Source organism: Candoia aspera, chromosome 4, assembly GCF_035149785.1.
Source record: "Candoia aspera isolate rCanAsp1 chromosome 4, rCanAsp1.hap2, whole genome shotgun sequence".
NCBI lineage: Eukaryota > Metazoa > Chordata > Lepidosauria > Squamata > Boidae > Candoia > Candoia aspera.
In genome coordinates, this window is record NC_086156.1 from 92,157,880 (window position 1) to 92,163,721 (window position 5,842).

Here is a 5,842-nt window from a genome sequence, read left to right on the forward strand (position 1 = left end):
ATTTTGCAGGGCTCTGCAATGCTCAACTCTTGGAAAGGAGCCAATATTGCACTTTTACCAAAATAAGGCCAAGTTATTACTCTAACTAAGAATTATAGACCAATTTTGTTGTTGAACAATGATTATAAAATATTTGCCTCAATATTGGCTGAAAGAATGAAGAAAATTTTACATGACTTTATTGACCAAGATCAATGGGGGTTTCTACCCAAAAGGCAATTAAGAGACAATCTGAGAAGAGTTCTGGGCATTATAGAATATCTACAACACCACAATGAACAGCAAGCAGCTCTTAATCTTCTTAGATGCAGAGAAGGCCTTTGACAATTTGAACTGGACTTTTATGTTCAAAGGTTTGGAAAATATGGACTTTGGAGATAATTTTATTCAAGGAATTAAATCAATTAAATCGATTTATGTGCCTCAAAAAGTGTATTACTGTAAATGGTGATTTAACTGAAAGTACACAATTGTGTTCATGAAAAAAGAGAATTTGAAATGGAATTTTGTACAAACAATGAGCATCTTATTAAGAAAATGTATAAAATGTTGCAATTGAATTTAGAAGATGAATATGTTAAAGATTGTATGATTAAATGGGTTAAGCATTTTGGGTATAATATTATGCTTGACCAATGGGAGAATATGTGGAACAAAGGTATGAAATTTACTCTGAATTATAATTTGATAGATTTTTTTTTATAAAATGACGTACTGTTTGTATTTAACTCCTGATAAGTTGTCCAGAATGTGCAATGAGGGATCAAATATTTGTTGTAAATGTTTGTTTACAGGGTGAAGGAACTTTCTATCATATATGGTGGACTTGTGGAAAAGCTAAGAAATTTTGGAATCAAATATGTATTATTACTCAAATGATTCTTAAAGTGGACTTACAGTTGAAACCGGAGCTGTTTCTCTTGGGTTTGATGGACCAACAGCTTGAGAAGCACATGGAACACTGTTCTTATATATGATAACAGCAGCAAGACTCTTATATGCTCAAAGATGGAAGGATGCACAAATTCCCTCAACGCAGGACTGGATGATTAAGCTAATGGAACTGGTGCAAACGGCTAAATTAACAGCATTGATAAGAGAAAATACTGTAACAGTAATTGGATTTGTTTCTGTTTGGAAGCCACTTTTGGACTATTTGCTTGTAACAGAAAAAAATTAAGTTCTGATTTTGGGTTTTGATGATTAAATGGTTTGATTTTAGAGAAATAATATTACTAAATGTTTAATTAATGTTTAATTTATAGCAAGAGATTAACTTTTATGTACTTTTATATCTGTATTGGAGAAGGTTGGAAGCCACCTGTCTTTATATTATTCTGTCTATTCTTGCATTGTTTTAGTTTCTCTTGTTTTTTTTTTAAGACTTGTATTCCATCTGTTCTATATTCTGTATCTTGTGTTTTAATTATATCTTGAAAATTAATAAAGCTTTACAAAAAAAGATATTTGAGCATGCTTGGATGAGATTGTGACATTTTGATTCTTTTGATTCCAGTGGGAATAAAAGATTACAATATACATTTCTATATTAAATGTATATATTTTAAAGGTATTCATTAAATGTTATTATTAAAGTATACATTCAGACCCGCCATCCTGGACCCAATGTTTGGGAAGCCAGGCTCTGCCTGTCACAAGCCAAGACAAAGGGTGAGTGATGAAGGAGCAACACCTCCTTAAAAAAGTTTGGTCCAGCTGGCCCAGCTGGTATCATCCTGTAAGGGCCCCTTTCCAGGGTTACAGGAAAAGATGGTCAACAGTTTTGAAGGTGGAAGAGGACCCTACCCCCCAACGGCAGATAAAGTGGAAGAACTATCTTCACGTAGCAGTGTCTGTACTTCAGTGAAGCAGCTGCAAAAGGTGTCTGTTCTCCAGAGGAGTAGTCTTCAATAACAGATGGACCAATGCATCGGTTGAAGTGTACCTCAGTCATATCAATGATCATATCCTGTCAAATTTTGGACCTGAAGGCTAGGGCATTCCCCAGAAGTGATGCATGCCACCCTCACCCGAGAGACGTGGGAAATTTGTGAGGGCTACCTGCCTCTGGATGGGGTGGGCTAAAGAAGCTAGTCCATCTATGTATTGTGACCATCAATACTGGAACGATGACTGGGAGAAGCTGAGAATTGACTGAAGCCCTGAAGGCCCGTTGCATCAACATCATGTGTATCCAAGAGATGCAGTGGAAAGAAGCAAAAGCTTGAATGATCAGCGAAGGACACAAACTACATTATAATGGAGAAAACAGCACTCAGAATGGCATTGATATAGTGATCAGCGAGAGGTATTGGGACGTCGTCGATGTCCACCAAATATCTGATTGACTCATGACTATCAAAATCGAGTCTGCTGCTATTACCCACTGAATCATCAAGCGCTACACCCCCCAAACCAGATGCCCCAATGATGAGAAGGATGAATTTTGGAAAGGACTGGATGCCCATCTGTGAACTGTTGGCCCTGAAGAACATCTGGTATTAGGAGGTGACCTCAATGGTCACATTGGATCGGCAAGAGATGGCTACAGCCAATGTCATGGTGGAGACAGGTTTGGCACTTGCAGCAATGATGGGATCTGGATCTTGGAGTGTGCTGAAGCACACTAGCTGGCGGTGGCCAACACATTCTTCAAGAAAAGGCCTACACATCCCATCACCTATGCCAGTGGTGGGCACAGGACTCAAATCGACTATCTGCTCATGAGACCATGTGACCTGAAATTGGGGACCAATGTAAAAGTGATCCCTTCAGAACCAATTGCCCCCCAGCACCAGCCTCTCGTCATGGACCTCCAGCTGAACATTTTAGGCTGAAAGCGATCCCGAATTCCTGGAGTGGAATAGACAAAATGGTGGTGCTTACCAGAGCACAAAGCTCAGTTCGCAGCTGCCCTTGGTCCCATCAGTGTGGGCATGGACCAGCCAGCATCAGCCATGTGGGACAAATTGGTCAGGCAAATCCACGCTGGAGCGAGAGCCATCCTTTGGAAGACAAAGTCAGGGAAATGGGCCATCGATAAGCAAGTTTGGTGGTGGAATGAAGAAGTTCAAATAGCTGTGAGGGAGAAGAAGAAGGCATTAAAAGTGTGGTTTCAGTCTTGCACTGATGAAGATCTCTGGTGCTACAAGGTGCAAAAATTGGCTGCCAAGAGAGCACTTGTGGCAGCCAAGACTGCTTACTACGACCACATATATGACAAATTGGACATGCCCAAAGGAGAAAATAAAATCTACCACTTGGCCAATGCACATCATCAAGCCACTCTGAACATTGGCCAAGTCAAGAATATAAAGGACGAAGACCGTCCACTCAAGATCCATCTGCCGTCTTCCACCGATGGAGCAATTATTTCTCCAAAATTAGCAATGAGGAATTTGACCACCCCCCAATCCAAAGTGCCAACCCAGTCTCTGGACCTGTGCCACCAATTACCATCAGGGAGGTCAAAGAAGAAACAAAGAATATGAAGAATGGGAAGGCAACCAGCAGCGACAACATCCCAGCTGAAGCATGGAAGTCCCTTGGCTGCCAAGGTGCCATGAGTCTTGCTGCCCTCTTCAACCAAATCATCAATGAGGGTGCAGCCCCAGCAGCTTGGACAACCAGTACCATGGTACCAATTTGGAATGGCAAGGCTTATGTGACCGAATGCTCAAATTATCAACTGATCCGGCTGCTGCGTCATGCCACGAAAATATTTGAATGGGTTATTGACACCAGGCTCTGCAAGATTGTCTCCATCACTCTGAACCAATGTGGCTTTGTCAAAGGGAGTAGAATGACAGACACGATTTATGCTGCTGTTGGAGAAGCACTGTGAGAAGACCAAGCCTGTCCAAAAGGCATTCCTTGACCTGGAAAAGGCCTTCAATCACATCCCACACAAACTCATTTGGCATGCCATATGATCTCATAATGTCCCTGAAGCCTACATCCAGTGGATTCAACTACTGTACCGCAGCGTCACCAGCATGGTCCGATGCACAGTGGGAACATTGCCTCCCTTCGCCATCAATGTCAAAGTACATCAAGGATTGGTGCTTTTGCCCCTACTATTCATACTTTGCATGGACACTGTGATGCTTGACCTCCAATTGCCTCATCCATGGTCACTCCTCTATGCCCACGACATCTTCTTGGTGAATGAACAACATGCAGGCCTCAAAGAGAAAATGTGGCAATGGAATGAACAGCTCGGTGAATTTGGACTTCGACTGAACATCAAGAAAACAGAATATATGGAATGCGGCCCCCAAAGAGATGGAAACATCAGCATTGGTGGAGAAGACTTGAAGAAAGTAGAGCAATTCAAGTACCTCGGCTCCCTCATATGCAGCAATGGTGATAATTTTCCAGTTACCCATGCCCGTGTCAACGCCACCTGGATGAAGTGGCACCAGGTGACTGGAGTCCTGTGTGATCATCAGATGCCCCTATGACTCAAGTCAAAGGTCTACAGAATGGTAGTGCACCCAGTCACCCTCTATGGATCAGAGTGCTGGCCAATGACAGTATGTAATGATTGCCTTACTCCAAATAAGCAACTCAGACTCCAAGTGTTGGGTTTAGTTCTGAAGCTTTATTTAGAATAGAGTGCAAGCAGAAAGAAAGCTGACAATGAGCAAAGCGCACCCAAACTCGGGGTAAATAGCATTGTTACAAACAGTTCCCCTTCCACCCCCCTTTGACACAGAACAGCCCCACATTCCCAGGTGCACTAACGAGCCCTGCTGATTAACGGGCAAAAAGACCTTGACAAGAGGAAGATAACCCAAACACATTCCTTTCCACCAAGCGCATACCAATCCCTGGTACAAGGCTTATCAGCAGCACCCTCCCAGCCAGAACACATATCAACACTCTGGCATGTGAACCGTTACAATGCCCCAAACATCGCAATGGGGGACATGACATACCACCCCCCCAACAGAAATCAAGCAGAATGCTTGGAGGGATAAGCAGAATGGAAACGCCGGACAAGAGCCGGGGCATGGACATCATGGGCCGAGACCCACTCTGGATGAGGAAAATGACGCCAGCAAATCAAATATTGAAGAGAGCCACAAAGTTTGTGAGAGTCAAGCACTTCCTTAACCTCAAAATGCTGCTGGCCATCAATCATGATGGGAGGAGGAGGAGGGGGATGGGGATGCCAATGGGCGGAGTCTCTGGCCAGCTTGAGCAAGCTGCAATGAAACACAGGGTGCAAACGCTTCAAATTGTGAGGCAAATCCAAACGAACTGTGACAGGATTGACAATGTGAGCAATCGGGAAGGGCCCAATGAACTTAGGTGCGATCTTTTTGGAAGGCTGAGGAGACCTGAGAAACTTAGTAGATAAATAAACCAAATCCCCAACCTTGAAAAGCGGCTGCTGGCAGTGGTGCTGGTCAGCGTAGAGCTTGTAGGAAGCTTGAGCATACTGCAAAGCTGCCTTAATGATGGGCCAGGAATCAGTGATTTTAGAGCCCCAGTCACACGCAGCCACCACCTGAGAAGGAGGCTGCGGAATTTCGGGAATGGGGACAAAATCCTGGCCAGAGACAACCCTGAAAGGCGTCTGACCAGTGCTTTGATGGACGGCATTATTATAAGCAACCTCAGCAAAAGGGAGCAAATCCACCCAGTTATCCTGGTCGTAGTTGATGTAAGAACGAAGGAATTGCTCCTGGGTTGTGTTAAGAATCTCAGTAGAACCATCCATACAAGATGAAAAGATGTGGAAAAAGCTTGCTCCATGACAATCAATTTTAAAAAAGCCCGCCAAAAGCGAGACATAAATTGTGTGCCCCTGTCCATCACCAAATGGGAGGGGCAT

General features: G+C 43.3%; 1 pseudogene; it reads left to right on the forward strand.

The window, feature by feature from the left end:
- Positions 1–3,487: 3,487 nt before the first annotated feature.
- Positions 3,488–5,118, forward strand: LOC134496650 (uncharacterized; annotated as a pseudogene).
- Positions 5,119–5,842: the final 724 nt, after the last annotated feature.